General features: G+C 41.5%; 2 pseudogenes; one reads left to right on the top strand and one right to left on the bottom strand.

Moving 5' to 3' along the window:
* Positions 1-15,091: 15,091 nt before the first annotated feature.
* Positions 15,092-17,579, bottom strand: LOC118569372 (annotated as a pseudogene).
* A 1,926-nt stretch (positions 17,580-19,505) lies between these two features.
* LOC118569371 lies at positions 19,506-22,481 on the top strand (annotated as a pseudogene).
* Positions 22,482-22,494: the final 13 nt, after the last annotated feature.

The raw sequence follows: 22,494 nt of genomic DNA, 5'->3' as shown, positions 1-22,494 counted from the left end.
TCTGGTGCCCTCTTCTGTATATATAATAAGTAAATAAATCTTTAAGAAATCATTATTATTAGCCAGACATAACTACTAATCCCAGCACTCGGGAAGTAGAGGCAAGTGGATCCCTGTGAATTTGAGGCTAGCCGGATCCACATAGTGAGTTCCAGGACAGCCAGAACTATCTAGTAAGACTCTGGCTCAAAACTAAATAAACAATTATTAGTGTGCATAATGTGTGGTCAATGTGTGCTGTGGTATACACGTGGAGTTCAGAGAACTTTCCAGGAGTGGTTTCTCTTTTCCCATATTAAAAATTTATTATTTTTACTTTATGTGTATGAGTATTTTTCCTGCATGTATGCAAGTGTATCATGTGTGTGCAATGCCTGTGGAGGCCATAAGGGAGTATCAGATTCCCCTGGAAGTCTAGTTAAAAATGGTTCAAAGTCATCATGTGGGTGCTGGGAACTGAACCCTTATCCTGAGGGAGAACAATTAATTCTCTTAACCACTGAGCCTTCTCTCCAATCCCTCCCTTCTAACCATTTTAAAGACGGGGTCCTCTCTTTTTGTGTCCACCATGCTACATTTGCTAGGTTCATTGGCCCATGGGTTTCCAGGTGATTCTCCCATCTCTGCTTCTCATCTCACTGGAGAAGCACAGTAATTACAGACATGTGGCATCATCTCCATATTTAAATGGGGTCCAGAGATTGAATTCAGGTCATCAGGCTTGCACATCTCATTGGGTCTCACATAAGTTCTCAGGATACATTTCACTGGGCCCCCACAGTTCTCAGGTTGGTGTGTGGAACTCTGCCTCCATCCCAGCTGTTGGTGTAGGTAGAACTGTGCCCCATCCCAGCTGTTGATGTAGGTAGAACCATGTCCCCATCCTAGCTGTTGGGGTAGGTGGAACTCTGACCCCATCCCAGCTGTTGGTATAGGTGGAACTGTGCCCTCATTCCCCTACAACTGAGAAGACCATCTCAATTAACCCAACACAGAGACTCCCTCACAGACATGCCCTGAGGTTTGTCTCTTAGGTAATTCTGGATCTGGCAAGGTCGTGGTCAGTATTAACACCTCTCCATCCCATGTCCATTCACTTGTTTGCTGGCCTAGGTTCCCATCAGTCTAATGGCCCAGGCTAGAGAGAAGGAAAGGAAGATGAAGGGCGGGGGTGTGTGTGTGTGTGTGTGTGTGATAGGCTGCAAAGCCTCTCAAACCTACCCATAGTGAAAAGGAGGGAAAACTCACTACCTACCTTCATCCCAAGATCAAAATCGTTAAATAGACAGACTTTTATCATTGAATTTGAAATCTCATGTTTATTTTTGCTAGAGTATTTTGGTTTTACTCTGTCATGTTGTCCTTGTACTTCTGTGGCTTGGGGTGGGGTAAGCTCAACAGAGCTTTAGTAGCTTCCCTACTGTAGGTTGGGAAGAGATGAGGCCTCTTTCCTAAACCACATGGTTACTTTATTATCTATCTATCTATCTATCTATCTATCTATCTATCCATCTATCCATCTATCCATCTATTTATCTATCTATCTACCTATCTATTTTTAGTATACAGAATACAAATAAAAGTTTATTGTGGGGTTTGGGGATTTAGCTCAGTGGTAGAGCACTTGCCTAGCAAGCACAAGGCCCTGGGTTCGGTCCTCAGCTCTGCCAAAAAAAAAATTAGTTTATTGTATAAAATCAGGCTTCATATTTCATAATTTACCAAAACTAAAGAAAAAGTGTTCTTTCCCCAAAACTTCATCTTCACTTTCAACCATCTTAATGACTTGGACCAAGTGTCATCAAAACAAACACCATGAATAACACCAAGTCCTTTCAAACTGGCTGTTCCAACTATTATTTTTTGGCAGAGGTAATCCTCATGGCATAGGATAGTGTAATCTTAAACCATTGCAAAGCATCTTTGGCAGCTCATTTGCCTGCCCATCATTTTCAAATTATACAAATGCAGTGTTGTGTCTCTCCTATACTAATTGAACTTCCTTGAAATCAAGGAGCTGATTAACCAGAATGGACAATGTCATCTTTTAGTCTTTTCTGATAAGTTATTAAGAAATGCGGCATACCTGGAGGGTAACCAAGGACCTGAGCATCTGGTATTGTGTTTCCTTGGATGTTAGCTGAATTTGGAGTTCTCTGATCTGGCCTTTTGTTTGCAGCTGCTTACATCTGTTCCATGCTTTTACCTTTCTTCTTTTCCTTGTCAGTGAACTTCAGTGTCCCCTGAAGCCAAAGTCGGAAGAAAGGTCACTTTTACATATGATTAGTTAGTTCATTAATAACATCAAATGTTTCCTTTATCTCTCGACCTACACTGGTCAACTCCAGGGATGAGCCTATGTCTTTGCCTGCATTCCAGCTGTTGTGGAGCACAAAACACAATTACTAAATTTCTCTAGAACTTTTCCTTTGTAACTATACTGAATTCTTACCACTCGATTTTTGCTGAACAATTTTTCTCATATATTATAGACATTTGCCTATAACCTTTATATTCCCTGTTATACTATAAGCAAGGTGCAAGCTGCATGCTCAGTTTGTGATAAACCTGGCAGTTAAACACTTGATAATCACATATATTTCTCATATATTATAGACATTTGCATATAACCTTTATATTCCTTGTTATACTATAAGCTAAGTGCAAGCTGCATGTTCGATTTGTGATAAACCTGGCAGTTAAACACTTGATTAATCACATATAAAATGGAGGCAAGTATGAGAAAAGTATAATATGTGTATGAAATGTCAGAATAAAGCCTGAACTAGCTAAAAAAAATTAATACTACACTTGGTCCTTGCTGTGATGTCTGCTTCCTGATACCCTGCTTTCCCACTGTGATAGACTCACCTTTCTAGAACCATTAGCCAAAATAAACTCTCTCTCCCTTTGCTTTTTGGTGATGGCGGTTTATCACAGCAACAGAAAAATAACTAATAACAGCCCATTCAGGAAAAATCTACAGTAGTGGGTGCCTTCTTTAGTGCCTAAGACCTCTCTAGCCATGGGGGTTAACAAGGGTTACTGTAGTAGGTATAAGTTCTTTCTGTGGAGAGGGCCTAAAATCCAATCAGAATGTGGTTGGTTACCCCTATAATCACCATTCCAGTATTACAGCAGTGAGCACATCTTGCTTGGCAGGTTATAATTGTGTTCACAGGGTTCAGAGTTTGATAAGACTATTGCTGATGCTTTCCCCAGCAGTGCCTTCTGACACTACAAAAACCAGGGAGGACACATCCAGCCCAATTCCAGAATGATCCCCCCCCCCCCACTGAGGACCGAACCCAGGGCCTTGTGCTTGCTATAGGTAAGTGCTCTACCACTAAGCTAAAACTAAGCTAAATCCCCAACCTTTTTTTTTTTTTTTTTTTTGGTTTTTTGAGAGGGTTTCTCTCTGTAGCTTTGCATCTTTCCTGGAACTCACTTGGTAGACCAGGCTGGCCTTGAACTCACAGAGATCCGCCTGCCTCTGCCTCCCAAGTACTGGGATTAAAGACGAGGGCCACCACCGCCCAGCTTCCAGCATGACTTCTTAGTATCTTGGCACCAAACTGTGAAGTTTCATCAGCAAAAGGGTCTTATCTAGTCCTGATGTGCAACAATGAGGAATAGGAAGAGCCTGTATTATTCTGGAAACCTCTGGGGCCTCCCATACAGACAACTCATACGGTGGTCTCCCAAGTCTGGCTCTGTGGCTTGTTTTGTAATACTCTGTGCTTTCTAGGAATGACATTATCCAGAAAGGGGAGCAAAGGGAACCAAAAAATTTTTTAAATTAGTTTACAAACTATTAGGTTTCCATATGGCTTTTCTCATGCACTATTTATTTTGTTCAAGCCCTATCCCCGCCCCACACATCCCCTTTGACCCACTCCCATCCTGACTTAAACCTTCCCAGCCTCTGTATCCCCATCTCTACTTGCATGTTACCTACATTCTACTATCCATCTCCTCTAAGGCTCTTCTCCATGGCCTCTTTTTAGCTTCCTGGCCTCTACAACTACGCCAAGTTAAACACACACGACTAAAATTTCAAATCTAAGATGCACATATGAGAGAGAACACTCGGCATATTTCTTTCTGGGCCCAGGTTACCTCACTCAGTATAATTTTTTCTGTTCCATCCATTACTTGCAAATTTCATTTTTCTCTGCACCTGAGTTTGTGTATATATGAACCTCATTTTTGTTATTTGCCAGTCAGTTCATGCACATCAAGGTTGATTCTATTTCTTAGCTACTGTAATAAGCCAATAAAGACCATGGGTGAGCAATTATTTCTTTAGTATGACATAGAATCCTTGGGGTATATGGTTTGGGGTGGTATAGCAGGTCATATGGTCATTTTTAATTTGAGATTTTTGAGGAATCTTCACTGGTTTCATAGTGGCTGCAACAATTTACTTTCTCACCAGCAGTGAACATGCATTCCTCTCTCCACATTCCCACCAGCAGTGAACATGAATTCCTCTCTCCCCACATTCTCACCAGCAGTGAACATGCATTCCTCTCTCCCCACATTCTCACCAGCAGTGAACATGAATTCCTCTCTCCCCACATTCTCACCAGCATTTACCCTCTATTTTCTTTTCTTTTTTTTTTTTTTTTAATTTTTTGTTTGGTTTTGTTTTTGTTTTTTGTTTTTTTCTCCAGAGCTGAGGATCGAACCCAGGGCCACTGAGCTAAATCCCCAACCCTTATCCCCTATTCTCTTGATAACAGCATTGCTGACTGGGATGGGATAGAATCTCAAAGTAGACTTAATTTGCATTTCCACGATGCTTAACAATGTTGAACATTTTTAAAAATGTTTATGAACTATTTGTAGTTCTTCTTCCGAGAACTCTCTGTTCAGATCTATACATGCTTCCTCTCTTTAAGTTTTAAAGGATGGTTTTGTTCGAGTTTAAAAGAAGAATCTGGCTGGGCATTGGTGGCACATGCCTTTAATCCCAGCACTGGGGAGGCAAAGGCAGGCAGATCTCTGTGAGTTCAAGACCAGCCTGGTCTACAGAGTGAGTTCCAGGAAAGGCGCAAAGCTACACAGAGAAATCCTGTCTCAGGAAAAACAAAAACAAACAAACAAACAAAAAGAAGAATCCTAAGGAAGTCAAGCTGTAAACCTTGGCAACTGCCTAGACAATAGGGGTGATGAAAAAGAGAAGAAGCCATGTCAGCTGAGTTAAGCCAGCATGGAAATCAGCCATACAACAGGGAGGAGGGCCTCAGAGAAAGAGTGGAAAACCCCAAAGTACATAAAGAACACACTTGGGCTCTGACCAGCCCTTAAATGAACAGGTGAGAAGAAAAGGGGAAAGTCATACTTTTCTTAATTAGGACTTAGAAAGGCAGGTACACCTAATAGAATCACATGTCAGCTCTGTAGCAACTTCATCAGGGTTGTATTTTCTAGAAAGGAAAAGAACACTATCACATTACAATTAATTATGTCTCCTCCCATCTCTCTAGCATAGCTTTAGGTGAATCTGCCTCCTGAAGGGGTGGTCCCTGTATCCTAGTGATAGATCTGCCTAATTGGATTGATTGATTCATATAGGCAGAAATCAATGGCATGCCTCCACCCAGAGGCAGAGTCTATTATTTTGTATAAGAGGTAACAGCTTTCTCCAAATAAGCCTTCGACGCTACTGTAACATTTCTCTCTTGAAGAGGTAACCCTGAAGTAATTTAATAAATGTGTAGCCTGATTTTTTTTTTCATTGTTCTGTTCATTTTCTTGAAGTTTAATTTTGGGGTACTCTGTGTATCTGATATATTAGCCTTTGTTGTAGAATATTATTTTAAGATGTTACATTTGTTTATACTATGGAACATTTGTTTAATATTGCAAAGATGTGTGGCATTCTTTTATGTTGCATTTGTTTAACTCTGTGAAGCTGTGTTACTTTGCCTGTCTAAAACACCTGATGGTCTAATAAAGAGCTGAACAGCCAATAGTGAGGCAGGAGGAAGGATAGTTGGAGCTGTCAGGCAAAGAGAATAAATAGGAGAAATCTGGGAAGAAGAGAGATCAAAGTGAGAAAAGAAGGGGTCAACCATGCAGCCACACAGCCACACAGCCAGTCATGGAGTAAGAGTGAAAGTAAGATTACAGAAGTAAGAGAAGAAAGAAGTCCAGAAGCAAAAAGTAGATGGGATAACTTAAGAAAAGATGGCTAGAAACAAGCCAAACTTAGGCCAGGCATTTATAAGAAATAATAAGCCTTTGTGTGTGATTTATTCAGGAGCTGGGTGGCAGTCCTCTCAAAGAATAAAGGGTAAAGCAACCAACAACAAGCCTTCTGTTATATATATATATCTGACATTTTTTCTCCCATTCTGTAGGCTGCCTCTTTGTTTAAGTTTCTTTTGCTGTGCAGCTTTTTAATTTTGGGAGGTCCATTTGTCAATTGTTGGCCTTATTTCTTGAGCAACTGAAGACCTATTTAGAAAGTCATGACCTATGACTATAGCTTGCAAAGTACTCCCTACCTTTTCATCTGGCAGTTTCCGACTTTCAGTTATTACATTGAGATTCTGATCCACTTGGACATCCAGTTTTTCCAACACCATTTTGCTGTCTTTTCTCCAGTGTGTACAACATCATTCCTAGTTTGTTTCTTTGTTGCTGTGTTAAAATACACTGACCAAAAGCAACTTGAGGGAAGGAAGAGTTTATTTCATCTTAAAATTCCCAGGTCACAGTCCATCATCAAAGGAACTAAGGGTAGAAACTCAAGGCAAGAGCCTGGAGACAGGAACTTAATCAAAGACCACAGAGCAATGTTGCCTATTAGCTTTTTCTCTCATGGCTCACTTGGTTTGTTTGTTTTTTTTGTTCAACCCAGGACCAACTGCTCAGGAGTGGCACTACCAACAGTGGACTGAGTCCTTCCACCTCAATCATTAATCAAGAAATTTCCCCCACAAAGTTGCTTACAGATCAATTAGATGGAGACATTTCCTCAATTAAGGTTTACACTTACCAGATGATGCTACCTAGCGTCAAGTCAATAACAACAACAAACATAAACAGCATAATTGCCCTCTTGAAAACTTGACACACAAATCCTTCACTTTTAAGCATTAACCTTTCCTTTATTGTTTATCCCCAACACTTTAAAATTTCGGTCTCTTTAAACTATCCATGTCTCTTTAAAAGTCCAGAGTCTCTCAATGATGGGCTCCTTCTGTAAAATAAAATATGTTACATACTTCTTAGTCCAAGAGGGAAGAGCCAGGTACAGATATAATCAAATCAAAACAAAGCCAGTATTCATCAGTGTAAATCAAAACCTGTAGCTCAATATCCCACATGTGGGGTTCCCTCATGATTTTCTGGGATCCAAAGGGCTTGGGTAGCTCCATTTTTCTGGCTTTGCCATTCACAGTACACCCAGCTTGAATCATAGGCTGAGACCAACTTCTCTCATACCTGCTGATGTCCTTGGTAGTCATTCCTCAGTCCTGGTGTCTCCAATATGCTGTGATCTGCATTGCAACTGAGCCTTCATTTTTATGAATGGCCTTTCCTTCTGGGCTCTCTTCAGGGATGACAATCCTGACACATGGTACCAAGCCTCAGTATCTTCTTATGATCTCTTCTTTCCTCTAAAACCAATACCACATATAACATTCTTAGGTATCACCAAATTTGGCTACCAGCTTAAGATGCAGCAATGGCCACCTTGGTCCACAACTTTATGTGCTGACCTTATGAAAATACTCCCCAGAAGATTTCATCTCAATGATGCTGAGCTCTTATGAATCTCAGCTGATTTTTCAGCCCCAGCTAACCAGAAGCCACAGATTTGTAATTCCAGTATATCATACAAATAGTCCTACTAGAGTATTTGAGAGACTCTCAAACTTCCCTCTGAAATTTCACAAGCAAAGTCTCACTGTGTGCACTCTTCTCAGAATTGTCTTTAAGCTCCCACAAGAGCAGCTCATTAAGCTGAGCATCCAATGGCTTTTCCAGCCTAAAGTTCTTAACACTTCACAATCCTCCTGAAAAGAACATGGTTGGGTACTGTTCCCACTAGTGCAAATTTTGCCTTGAGTTTCTATTGCTCTGATAGGTGCTGTGATTGAAAGTAACTTGGGAGTCTATTCGCTACTTTTCTATTGCTGTGATAAAACATCATGACCAAGGCAACTTAAATAAAGAAGGGTTTATTCGGGACTTAATGTTTCCAGAGGGTTAAGGTACATAATGATGGAGACAACATAACAGCAGAAGATAGACGTGGCTGGAAACTAAACTTTGAGGGCTCACGTCTCAAACTACAAACAAGAAACAGACCATATTGGAAATGGAGCATGGCTTTCAAAATCTTGAAGGCCACCCTTGTTGTGGGATGTTCTGTATGTTAAATGTGTTGCTCTGATTGGTTAATAAATAAAACACTAATTGGCCAATAGCCAGGCAGGAAGTATAGGCGGGACAAACAGAGAGGAGAAGGCTGGGAAGTGGAAGGCTGAGGCAGAGAGACACTGTCAGCCGCTGCTATGAAATGCGAGATGTAAGATTGGTACCTTACTGGTACCAACTGGTGTAAGTCACAAGCCATGTGGTAACTTATAGACTAGTAGATACAGGTTAATTTAAGATATAAGAACTAGGTAACAAGAAGCCTGCTGTGGCCATACAGTTTGTAAGCAATATAAGTCTCTGTGTGTTTACTTGGTTGGGTCTGAGTAGCTGTGGGACTGGTGAGTGAGAGAGATTTGTCCTGACCATGGGCAAGGCAGGACCAGAAAAACTCTAGCTACATACCCTCAATGATATACTTCTTCCAGCCAAACCACACCTTTTAAATATACCCAAACAGCGTCACTAAGTGGGACCAAGTATTAAAATACCTGAGAATATGAGGGACATCTCATTCAAACCAACACAAGGAGGAAAGGGCTTATTTGGCTTACAATCACAGCCCATCATCAAGGAAAGTCAGGGTAGGAAGTCAAGGCAGGAACTTGAAGCAGAGGGCATGGAGCAATGCTGCCTCCTCGTGGCTCACTTAGCTTGCATATATATATAACCAGAGACCACCTTCTCAACAATAGTCCCACCCACAGTGGGCTGGGCCCTCCCACATCAATCATTCATCAAGAAAATGTCCTCACAGACTTGTCCAAAGGTCAGTATATTGGAGGGTTTTCCTCAATTGGTGCACCTTCTTCTCAGAGGACTCTAGATTTTGTCAAGTTGATAAAAGATAACCCATGGAGCACCTTGGCCAAAAATCAGGTGGCTGGGAGCTGGAGAGATGGCTCAATGGTTAAGAGAACTTCCTGCTCTTTCAGTGGACTGGATGGAGTTCAGTTCCCAAGACTCGTCTTGGGCATCTCACAACTTATAACCAGTTCCAGAGACTCTCTCATACCTTATTCTGGCTTCTGTGGGCATTACACACACACACACACACACACACACACACACACACACACACACAAAAAAAAAAAAAAAAAAAAAAAAAAAAAAACCACATAAAAAAATTATGTAGTTTTCCTAAAAGAAAAAATAGATAGCTGCAGTTGTATCAACTCGACTCTTGGTCTTCTATTTGATTAATCTACATATCTTTTTGTGTCATTGTATACTGTCTGTTACTATGGCTTTTTAGTATAGCTTGAAATCAGGTATGGTAATGCATCTGGTGTAATTCTTTTTGCTAAAGGTCACTTTGATTATTTGGGGTTTTTTGCTATGGATATTGCTCTGTGAAAATAAAATTCTGATTGGCCAGTGGCCAGGCAGAAAGTATAGGCAGGACAAGAGAGAAGAGAATTCTGGGAAGTGGAAGGATGGGGAGAGACACTGCCAGCCGCTGCCATGAGAAGCAACATGTAAAGACACTGGTAAGCCACAAGCCATGTGGCAAAGTATAGACTAACAAAAAGGGTTAATTTAAGATAGAAGAAGTAGATAACAAGAAGCCTGCCACACCATACAGTTTGTAAGCAATATAAGTTTCTGTGTGTTTACTTGGTTGGGTCTGAGTGTCTATGGGCCTGGCGGGTGAGAGAGATTTGTCCTGACTCTGGGCCAGGCAGGAAAACTCTAACTACAGTTTTTTGTTTGTTTTGTGCTTCTGTATGAATCAAGATTTTCTTCTATTTCTGTGAAGAATGGTGCTGGGGTTTTTATTGGTATTGCATTGAGACTGTAGGTGGCTTTTGGTAGGATGGCCATTTTGACAATATTGATTCTTCCAATTCATGAGCATGTGAGGTCTTCCTGTCTTCTAGAGCCTTTTTCAATGTCTTTATTCAGCATTGTAAGGTTTTCGTTTTAGAGTATTGGTGAAATTATTAAGGCCACTCCATGTAGTTAAAAGGGAAGTTTATTTTGTGGGCTAACTTACAAATGAAGGGGTAGGTTGCAGGGTCTGGTAAAGGTATAGCGTAGTCCGGCGGTGTTCTCTGGAGAACTCTGCTCGGTCTACCTCCAGCGTCCAGCATCCCGGCACCAAGCGAGCGACCTCCTCTTGATCCTCAGTCTTCCACTCCCTCCTCAGCCCCACCTTGTGGGCGTGATCATTACTGAAGCCTCAATGGGGGTTGGAACTTCCAGGCCAATGCTGGGATGGCTATCCACTACATTAGAGATCTTTCCTTTCTTGGTTTGGTTTATTCCAAGGTATTTTTTGAGGTTTTTGTGAGTGAGATATTTTACCCTAGTCTCTTTCTTGGTGTGTTTGTCCTTGATATATAAGAAGGCTACCAATTTTAACCTGTTAACTTAGCATTCTGCCACTTTGCTTAAAGTATTTATGGTTGGGAGTGGAGGAAGTCCTGAGTGAATGAAGTTCTGAGTGAATGGTGAACGTGTGTGGTTCACATTAGCTAGCCATGTCAAGAAATCCAGGTCCTCAGAACCATGGGGGAATTGAAAAGCCTCCCTGACTTACGGCAAGGCTCAGAGGCATGACAAAACCCTCCTCTAATCCAAGTGTGGGTGTTGACAATGTGTGCAGAAAATATCCACTAGAGTTTCCTTCCCCTGGATATTCATAATGTGAAGACTGCTGCCCTTCAGAGATTGCTCCTGCCAAGACTTGTGAAACCTCTTTGATCAAGGTGTACAATATGAATCCTGCTCCCTGTTTATCTGTATGTAATAACCCTACCTCCTTACTCAGCTATATGCAATATCCCACCTTTCTGTTCAACTCTATATAATCATAGTTTGAATTGTTTCCCATAAGCTCATAAGGAGTGGCACTTTGGGGAGGTGTGGCCTTGTTGAAGGAAGTGTGTCACTGTGGGGCAGGCTTTGAGCTCTTATTTGCCTAAGCTTCCCTCAGTGTCACAGTCCATTTCCTGTTTCCTTCTAATCAAGAAGTAGCCAGCACCAGGTCTGCCTGCACGATGCCACGCTCCCTGTCATGATGATAATGGACTGTAAGCAAGCTACTCCAATTAAATGTTTTCCTTACAAGCATTGCCATGGTCATGGTGTCTCTTCCCAGCAATAGAAACCCTAACTGACTAGGACAATAATAACCATGTTGAGCTTCTGAGGTGCTGCAGTTTCTCCAGCCAGCCTTGAGGGAAAGTATGTAACAAAGATAGCACTTGTAGGGTCAAGTGCTCAAAAGACTCTCCTTCTCTGCACAATGTTCAGTTGTGGGCCTGTGTTTTAATTATCTGTAAGAAGAAGCATCTCTGATGGGGGATGAACAATGTCCTGATCTGTGGATATAACAATATGTCATTGTTTTATTGCTACATTTACTTAGTAGAATAATACTAGTAAGTTTCCCCCTTGGGCCTATGACCTATCTAGTCTCATGTTCTTGGCCTTATCCACAGTGTTAGATATGGGCTCTATCTAATGGAGTGGGTCTCAACTTCAGTTTTTAAAAAGTGTTTTGTTACTCCCATTAACACTTGTGCCACTACTACACAGACTTGTAGATAGGTCATTATTGTTAGCTTGCAATGTTTACAACTCTGTGATATTGGTAATTACTTTTCTTCTCTGGTAGCATTTATAGTACTTTCCAACACAATAAATACTAGTCAATAGGGGTAAATCTTTTAGTCCTAAGTGCTTGATTTTTCCACGTTTGATGACACGAGTTAGTGGTGCCTTCAATAATAGGACCTTACCATCAGGATGTGGAGGGTAACCAATAGTCTTGGCAATAGCCTGTGATGTTTGGTTGGTCCATGGGATGCCTCTGGTGAACAACTCAACAATTTGTAACCCATTTCCAGTACTGGGCGTTTTATTTGGTGGCATATGATGTGTAACTGGGGAATTTTCTTCTCCATCATTTGGAATTCTCCATAATTCCATTTAAGTTCCTTTTATATGTAGGTATACTTAGGAAGCTTTATTGGTGAAATTTATTAAGGCCACTCCACGTAGTTAAAAGGGAGGTTTATTTTGTGGGGTAACTTACAAATGAAGGGATATGTTGCAGGGTCTGGGAAAGGTATGGCGCAGTCCGGCGGTGTTCTCTGGAGAACTCTGCTCAGTCTACCTCCAGCATCCAGGGTCCTGGAACCAAGAGTAGCCTCTCCCCTCAATCCTGGGTCTTTTGCTTCCTCCCTCAGCCCCACCTTGTGGGTGTGACCATTACCGAAGCCTCAATGGGGGTTGGAACTTCCAGGCCAAGGCTGGGATGGCTACCCACTACAAAGTTTTGATAGTAGTAGGTCTTGATATGCATTTTTGAAAGGCCTTTAGTGTTAGTTATCCTTCTCCATATCCCCACCTCTGCCCTACCTTCCAATGCCCCTCTCCAGTTAATCTTATTTTAGTCTATGCTTTGTCCATTTATAAAACTACATTCTATCTCCACTTCATTGGAAGAGCCCCTCTTCCTCTTCCCTGGTCCCTTACTAACTCCCTAACCTCTGTGAATATTCTGAATGAAGCATACCTCTCTAAAGCTTAAGGGCTGATATGCACAGATAAGAGCAAATGTATCATATTTTTTCTTTCTGTGTCTGGGTTACCTCAGTCAGGATGAATGATTCTAGTTCCATACATTTACCTACAAATTTTGTAATTTAACTTTTCTTAGCAGATGAGTAACAGTCCACTGTGTAAAGGCAACACATTTTCATTATCCATTCATCAGTTAGTGGACATCTTGGCTATTTCCAATTTCTGGCTATTATAAATATAGCAGCACTGAATACAGATGAGTGAGTACAATGTAGGAAGAAGTAGAGACCTTTGGGTATATAACCCAGAGTAGTATAGCTGGAGCTTGTGGTAGGTCTATTTTCAGCTTTTAAAAGTAGCCCCACACTGATTTCCTTAATGGCTATACCATTTACACTCCCATCAGTGGTGAATGAATGTTCCCCTGTCTCCACATCCTCACCAGCATCTGTTGTGATTTTATTTTCTTAATCTTAGAAATACTAATTTGAGTAAGTAATGTTCATTTGAGTTTTCCTGGTGGCTAAGGATGTTGGACATTTCTTTAAGTGCTTCTCATCTATTTGTGTTTTACTTCTTGAAAATTCTTTATTAAGTTGTATGCTTGATTTTTAAATTGGGTTATTAGTTTTCTTGATATCCTGTTCTTTTAGTTCTGTGTTCATGTGTTTTGACTTCTTATTTAAAAAAAGAAAAAGGAAAGCAAGCCAGGTGTGTGGAGTTATATGGGATCGTCAACTCTATTCCATTGATCAATATGGCTGGGTTTATGCCAATACCATGCTGTTTTATTGCTACAGTTGTGGTGGTTTGAATGATAATGACCCCCATAAACTCATATATATGAATGTTTAGTCACCTGTTAGTGGAACTGTTTGGGAAGGATTAAAAGGCGTTCCCCTTTTGGAGGAGACATATCACTGGAAGTGGGTTCTCTCTCTGTCTCTCTGTCTCTGTCTGTCTGTCTGTCTGTCTGTCTCTCTCTCTCTCTTGTTCCTGCTCTCTCTGCCTGCTGCCTGTACATCAAGATGTAGCGCTCTCAGCTACTGATCCAGTGCCATGCCTAGCTTCTTCCTGCCATAATGATCATGGACTAACTCTTTAAAACTGTAAGCCAGCCCCCAGTTAAAAGCTTTCTTTTATAGGAGTTGCCTTGGTTACGGTGTCTCCTCACAGCAACAGAACAGGGGCTGAGACAATCTCTGTAGGAAAAATTGAAATCTATGCTGGTAGCACCTCTGGCTCTCAAGCTGCTGTTTTATTATTCAGGACGGGTTTAGCTGTCTTGTAAGGTTTTTGTTCGGTTGAACTGCCTTCATTGTGTTTCATAGATTTGAGTGTGTTGTGTCTCCATGTTAGTTCAATTCTAAAAGTTTTTTTATTTCTGTCTTGACTCAGTTCTCATTCAGTAAAGGGTTGTTTAGTTTCCATGAATTTGTGTGCTTTCTACTGTGTCTATTGTTGCTGATGTCCAACTTTAAGCCATTGTGGTCAGGTAGGATGCAGAATCTTATTTCAGGTTTCCTATATTTTTTTAATAATTGGTTTTAATAAAAATTATTGCAAATTTTGGAGAAAGTTCCATTGGCTACTAAGAAGAAAGAGTATGCTTTAGGGTTTGGATGGAATTTTTTGTAGATGTCTGTTAGGTCCATTTGATTTATGATGTTATTTAGCTACAGAGTTTTCCAGTTTAGTTCCTATCTGGACAACCTGTCTACTGGCAAGAGTGGAATGCCAAAGTCACCAACCATCATCGTGTAAAAGATAAATACAATTTTAGATGCTTCAGTGTTTCCTTTATGGAATTGCCTGCTTTTGTATTTGCTATGTGAATTTTAGACTTGTAATGACCTCAAGTTTTTCCCCTTTACTGACTATGAAGTGTACTCTTCTATCTCTTCTGATTAGTTTTTGTCTGCAGTCTATTGTGTCTGCGTATTTCTTGGTTCTATTTGCTTGAAGTACCTATTCCATTGTTTTACCCAAACATGGTATCTGTCCTTGATTGGGTGGTATATTTCTGGAGGCAGCAGAAAGATAGGCTCTGCTTTCTAATTGAATTTGTTAGTCTGTGTCTTTTTATTGGGGGATTGAAACTGTTAATGTTGAAAGCTATTTTTTTAAACATATGAAGCTATTTAATTATGTTGTTAGCAATTTAGAAAACCAGTTGATGGGGATACATCCCATTTGTCAGAGAGAATTGAGATCACAGGCAGCCCTTAGGCTGAGGAACAGCTTTGATCTTTGGTAAAATCTCCCAAGTTCACAGTTTTCTGCTCCACCTTGTGCTGCTCTGTAATCTCATATTTCTCCTCCATGTGGAAGGTCTCACCCTCCTGGTTTCTGGGCTCGCACGGCTGCTTCTTGAAATAAGCACCAGTCAAGTGTTGGGGGGTTTTAACCTTGCTGACATCAACCTTTTTTTTTTTTTTTTAGAGATGGCAATAACAAACTTCTGGTGTGTTCTGCAGAGAGGAACTGCATCGAGAACAAGAGGTCCAGTCACAAGTTGCAAACCACTGCACAGCTGTTTCAGGAAAACCACTCTCTTACCCCTACATCCCCACCCCACCCTCACCCCCGTTTGGATGAACAGCATGGTCCCAGGAGTGACGCTGGCAGGCAGCCTTCTCATATGCTGACTAAGGGGCTTTTTTTGCGGTGACTCAGCAGCTTCCAGGGCGCGTCATTGGTAGGATAATACCCAGGCATATCGTGACGCTTAACCATCCATCCAGTTACCACCATTCTTGTCACCTCCAACAAACTGTGTTGTGACAGTAGCAAGGGCCTTCTCCTTCTTAATTATTCTTTTCAAACTTGGACTTTGCAGCTGAGTGTTTCCTTTTGTACACAGTCTTTATGGAATGCATAGCAGATTGGGATATCTGCCAATTCCTCTAGACAGGACAGGGTTTCGGCTGCAATGAGGCTTCCCCTTCTTGGACTTTTTAACCTCAGGGTTGTAGCATGAATCTTAAAGGGTCTTATTAATAAAAACAAACCTGGAGCAAGGTATTGGGGTGAATGCTGGAAGATCAGAGAAGCAGAAAGAGCCACAGCTTCCTCATCTCGCCAGTTCCTCAGCTGATCCTGTTTCCTCAGACTGGAAGCCTCTGAGTCCTCACCAGAATGGATCTCAGCTGAACTGCTGCTAAAAGCCTAAAAGCTTAACCAGGCTTTAGTTCCTTGCCTCACGCCTTTAATACCTTTCTGCTTTCTGCCATCACTTCCTGGAATTAAAGGTGTGAGTCACCATGCCTGGCTGTTTACAGTATGACTTTCAACTGACGGATATCCGGATGGATCTCTGCCTCCCAAGTAATAGGATTAAAGGCATGAGTGCCACCATTTTCTGGCCTCTATGTCTATCTAGCGGCTGTTCTGTTCTCTGACCCCAGATAAGTTTATTAGGGTGCACAATATTTTGGGGAACACAGTATCACCACACAGGGTCACCTTTTTGGCTCACCACCAGCAGCATTGCCAACCTTCTTGGCTGCAGGTTTCTTCTCTTTTGCGTCAGGCTTCTTACTTTTCACCAGCTATCTTGCAAGATGGGAAAGAGAACTAAGGTCGGACTTCTGGTTTATACTCAGTTGTTGAGAGCTATTATTATTGAACAGCATTTGTTAATTTCTGTTATTTTGTTGTTGCTTGAACCTTTTGGGGTTAACTATTCTGGGATTGTTTCTTTTGTCCCCTTGGGTGTAGTTAACCTTTTTAGACAGACGTTTTCCTTCTAGTTTCTTCTGTAGAGTGGATTTGTGGATAGAAGTTGTTTAAATTTGTTCTCATAATTTTTTTCTTTGTCTTTTGATTGTGATATAAAGTTTTCCTGCATACAGTAGTCTTGGATGGCATCTGTGGCCTTTCAGAACTTGTAGAACATCTGTTCTGGTACTTCTGGCTTTCAAAGTCTCCACTGGCAGGTGCTATTCAATGGGGGTCTGCCTTTAGATGTGACTTGGTCTTATTCCCTTTGTGATGGCTATTATAGGTTGTCAACTTGACTATGTCTGGAATGAACTGAAGGACACACCTGTGAGAGATTTTGTTGCTTGGCTTGAAATGGGTGGATCCACTTCTAGTCTAGATATTTAAGGTAGGAAGACACATACTTTTGTTCCAGATCTTAAGGTGGGAAGACATATGCCCTTAATTCAGATCTTGAGCCAGGAAGTGAAGGGACCGGCTGGCGTACTGTGGGGTGCTCTCCTCTGGACCCTAATTAGGCACAGACCATACCCAAACACCCATTTCCAAGCATAAACCAAACACAAAGAGATCCTTTATTAGCAAAGCAGAGAGGCAAGGTAGCTGAATCTAGCTTTGTAAGTGTTAATTTCAAGAAGGAAAAAGGGAGGTCTGTGTTACAATGAGCTAGGAAATGTTTCTGATTGGAAATTTAATTAGATTAGTCAAATAATAAATTTTGATTGCTGGACTTTGATGTCTTGATAGTTGGACCTTGGTGATCAGTCTCTGGAATGAGTCAGGCTTAACAAAGTGGCCAGCCAAATAAGGGACTAGACCTTGGTGGCTGGCTTTAGGAATGTAATCTGTTTAGCAAGGCAGAGGTAATAGGAAAAGGCAAAACCCACCAGTGCCATGTTTGCTATGCTCAGGCCTGTGTTTGCCATGCTCAGGCCTGCTAGAGCCCTTCAGGAAGACATACACCTCTAATTCAGATCTTGAGATAGGAAGACACCTTTAATCTGGGCCATACCTTCTGCTGGAAGCCTATATAAGGACATAGAAGAAGGCAGCTTTGCTCTTTGCCTGCTTGCCTTTGCCTTCTTAACACATCCATGCTTCACTGGCATTGGAGCCTACTTTTTGGAATTCCAGCATATATCAAAGACCAGCTAAGGTATTCAGTCTTGTGGACTGAGCAACTACTGGATTCTTGGAATTTGTTCACAGCCAGCCATTGTTGGATTTAGCTGGACTGCAGCCTGTAAGTCATTCCAATAAATTCTCATCCTATAAGTTCTGTTACTCTAGAGAACCCTGACAGGTTTTACTATTCTTCCTTTGTTCTTTATTTTTAGTTATTATATGTATTTGTATTTTAATTATTATTATATTTTAACTATTATATGTCACAGGAATTTCTCTTCTGGTCCCGCCTATTTGATGTTCTCTATGGCTTGATAGGTGTCTTTCTTTAGATTTGGGAAGTTTTCTTCTTTGATTTTATTTAAAATATTTTCTGTGCTATTGACCTGAGTTTCTTCTCCTTCCTCTATACCTCTTATTTGTAGGTTTGTCTTTCCATGGTGTTCTAGATTTTTTTCCCACTTTCATTTCCAGATATTTGGGGTTTTTTTTGGTTTTGTTTGTTTGTTTTTTGTTTTTTTTTTTTTGAGACAGGGTTTCTCTGTGTAGCTTTGTGCCTTTCCTGGAACTTACTTGGTAGCCCAGGCTGGCCTTGAACTCACAGAGATCCACCTGGCTCTGTCTCCCGAGTGCTGGGATTACAGGTGTGTGCCACCACTGCCCGGCCCATTTCCAGATGTTTTATACAAGAGTTTTTGGTTTGTTCATTTGTTTCAGATTTAACATTTACTTTGACTGAGATATCCATTTCTTCTATCTTAAAGACCTTATCATTCAATTTTTTTGTATGAGGCTTTCCTCTGAGCTTCTTGTTAGACTTTCTGAGGTTCTCATTCTGAGCTTTATTTTAGTTTGGCCTTTCTTTGGTAATTCTGTTTCTTTGTTAAATTCTATTTTCATAGCTTGAATTGTTTTCAATATTTCACTCAACTGTTCGTGTTTTTATGGTCTTCTTATCCTCTTTAAAGTCTTTGAACATATTCATAATTGTCATTTTGAAGTCTTTGTCTTGTTCTTCAGATAAATTATTTTTCTGAGGAATGTTACAATAGGTGTGCTGGTTCCTGGAGGAGGCATTAAGTCATGGTTGTTCATGTTTGTGTTTTTGAGCTGGGATCTAGGAATCTGGAGTTATATCATTTGCAGTATTACTTGTTGTGACTGACTACCAGAATGATGTTTGTTTCTCAGTCTTACAGTTACTCTGGGCTTCTGGCTTCAGATCAAATTATGGGGGCTGGAGAAATGGCTCAGATGTTAAGAATCCTGGCTTCTCTTCTAGAGGACCCAGGATTGATTTTCAGCACCTACATGTAGCTCACAAACATCTGTAGCTCTGCTTCCAGGGGATAAAATGCCTTCTGGCCTCTTGGGAGTATGTATGTATGTATGTATGTATGTATGTATGTATGTATGTATGTATACATCCAGACACACACACAAGGAGAACACAAATACACATAAATAAAAATAAATATTTTAAAAGTGTGTTAAACTGAGGTTTATATCAGTTGACAATGGTTTTTTAAAATAAGAAAAGAAATAAAATAAAATAAGTGTTTTAAATGTTTACTAGAAACAATATGCTGTGCTATTCAAAAACAACCTCAAATATTTTGTTCGCCTTTTTTTTTTTTCTTGTATTTTCTTGGCATGACTCCTGAGCATGCAAAATCTACTGCTTATGTTGAAAATAAAGAGGGGTAACACCTAGAAAAAAAAGTAAGATGATTGAAAACCACCAAGGTGAGAACAACAGTGCTGCTTATTTCTTGTCAGTCAAGCATGTCCCATTGAGTCCTAGCTACAATCATAAAGAACAAAAATACAGTTATGTCATCAGTTTAGGGATTCACTCCATTGAAGCAAATGAGACTATCCAAAGTCCATAAGGACCCATAGCAAATACAGAGGAATCTGTGATGTGTATACACAGATGTAACTGCGATGTGTATAGTTAGGACTGCCTAACGAGGCATTTCTCGGAATGTGGCCCCACCTTCAGCCATATAACACACCTGCCTCCTGTGTCTCATTTTCCTAGTTACTACTGTAATGGCTGTATAGGTCTAAGTAGCGCATAGTTTACAGATTTGACAATTTGAGATATTAAATACTATATACTGATGTCGAATCCAAACTTTTTTTCATATTTTCTATGTTTCATACTCATATATTCTAAACAAATAGCTGTTTGACTTCCAGTCATCAGCCACCATTCCTAGGTATGGAAACGGACAAAAATACTTAATTTTTTTTTTATTTTTATTTTTTTAATGTGGAGCTGAGGATCAAACCCAGGGCCTTGCACTTGCTAGGCAAGCGAGAGACAGGGTTTCTCTGTGTAGCTTTAGAGCCTGTCCTGGAACTCGCTCTGTAGACCAGGCTGGCTTTGAACTCACAGAGATCCCCCTACCTCTGCCTCCCAAATGCTGGGATTAAAGGCGTGTGCCACCACCGCCTGTGAATTTTTTGTGACCTAATTTTTCCGCCTTTCAAAGGGAAAAAGTCTTGGCACTTTGAAGGACTGTGGTGAAGACTAAGACATGTAACTGTTCAGAATTGCACGTGGAATGTAATACCACTGTTGCTGTTTTCCTTCCAGGGGCTACATTTGTAAATGAACATATTCTTGATCATCCCTTTGGGTTAGATAGCATACAATGGCTTCCTATGCTCCAAACTGTCTTTGCATTTTCCTTCTCCTGTCCTCCTAATCTTTCACCTCCTATTTTATGAAAAAGAAACAATTTAATTAAATGAATTCATTACATTAAAATTACTTAATCCATTGTGTAAGGAAATTAAATTTAGGCATTTTGTGTAAATGATTCTTGAAATTTTATACAAAAGGCTCTCGGATCCAGCACTGGCATTCCCTGATGGGCTCTGCACGTGGGCACGGCGTGGGCTCCGGCGACCCTGCTTCCAGCAGCTTGTTCCAGGAGCACAAATGGGTCCAAGCGGCCCCACGACAACCCAGACTCGGCCAGTGACTGCCCCACCAGTCAAGGGCCGCCATCGCCGCCATCGCTTGGCCACATTAAGGGGCCTCGAAGCAGCACCTCTTTCCCAGAAATCCCCCAGCACACCTGGCAGTGATTCTGAGGAGGAGGTAGGAAGGAAGAACAAATACCTCCAAAGGCCCTCACTTGCCAATTCCTGGAAGGAAGCAGAGGAGAAAAGAAAAAGGAAATGTCAAAAACAGTCGCCATCTATCAGGGACTCTGAGAGCAAGGAATTAGAAGGAAATGCTGCAGACAAATTCGTGGTGGGATCTCTGCTGGAGAAGAAAAAGGAAAGAGGAAATGCCAGAGATATTCTGATTCACACTCAACCCAGCACCTGGACCGTGTTGATCAAACCGTTCACAGTTCAAGGACAAGAACTGCTACAATTGACCTACCCAAGCCAGGCCCTGGGTCCACATCCTGTAACTCCTCACCTACCCTGAGCCGCAGCGGAACCAGCAGAAGAAGTTTCGGCCACTTCAGACACCAGACCAGGCTCCTCCCAAGGCCTCCACAGAGGAGACTGAGGTGCCTCCGGCCCCAAAGTCAGACAGTCAACAGACTAGAACTGGCCCCCTATGAGCACGCATGACACAATGGCCGGATGGAGCCCGATTTCGATACCTTAATGGACAGTTGTACTCAGGGCCCAGCAGTGCTGCCCAATGCCTCTTCCAGGAAGACCCTGAGGCTTTTCTCCTCTATCACCGTGGCTTTCAGAAACAAGTGAAGAAGTGGCCACTGCACCCAGTGGACCGGATTGTCAAAGATCTTCACCAGAAGCCTGCATCCTTGGTGGTAGCTGACTTTGGCTGCGGAGATTGCCGCCTAGCTTCAAGTGTTCGGAACCCTGTGCACTGTTTTGACTTGGCCTCTCTGGACCCCAGGGTCACTGTATGTGACCTGGCCCAAGTGCCTCTGATGAATGAATCTGTGGCTGTGGCTGTGTTTGGCCTTTCAGTAATGGGAACTAATATCAGGGACTTCCTTGTAGATGTAACCGTCTTGTTAAATAAGAAACACAGAACCAATTGCAGAGTTAAAAACCACGAGGTCAGAGCAAGAACGGAAAACCTTACCTTTCACTGCTTCTGCTTTCCTTACTCTCCACAAGAGACCTACTTCTGTGTGTCCTGTCTATTTATAGACTTTCTGTTCTGTTTTCTCATTGGTTGTAAACCCAGCCACATGACCTCCTCGTCACTGCCTATTTGTACAGACCTCCAGGTCTTCTATGGTTGAGATTAAAGGTGTGTGTCTGCTATGCTGGCTGTGTCCTTGAACACACAGAGATCTACCTAGCTCTGCCTCCCAAGTGCTGGGATTAAAGGTGTGCCCCACTCCTGCTCAGCTTCTGCTCTGGCTTGCTCTGACCTCAAGGCAACTTTATTAACATACAAATAAAATCACATTTCAATACAAATAAAATATCACTATACTTCCGTGAGGAAGCAAATGGAGTGCTAAAGCCAGGGGAGTCTGCTCAAAGTAGCTGAAGTCAGCAGCCACTTTGAGGATATTCGGACGTTTTGGGGGGCTGTGACCAAACTTGGCTTTCAGGTCATCTACAAGGACCTGACCAATAGCCATTTCTCCTTGCTTGACTTTGAAAACACTGGGCCTCCTCGAGTAGGACCCAAAGCCCAACTTTCAGGCCTGAAGCTTCAGCCCTGTCTCTACAAGCACAGGTAACCAATGGACACCT

The sequence above is a fragment of the Onychomys torridus genome, chromosome 18, assembly GCF_903995425.1.
Source record: "Onychomys torridus chromosome 18, mOncTor1.1, whole genome shotgun sequence".
In the NCBI taxonomy this organism is placed as follows: Eukaryota; Metazoa; Chordata; class Mammalia; order Rodentia; family Cricetidae; genus Onychomys; species Onychomys torridus.
The sequence above is the reverse complement of the archived record's forward strand: the minus strand, read 5'-3'. Positions and strand labels throughout refer to the sequence as shown.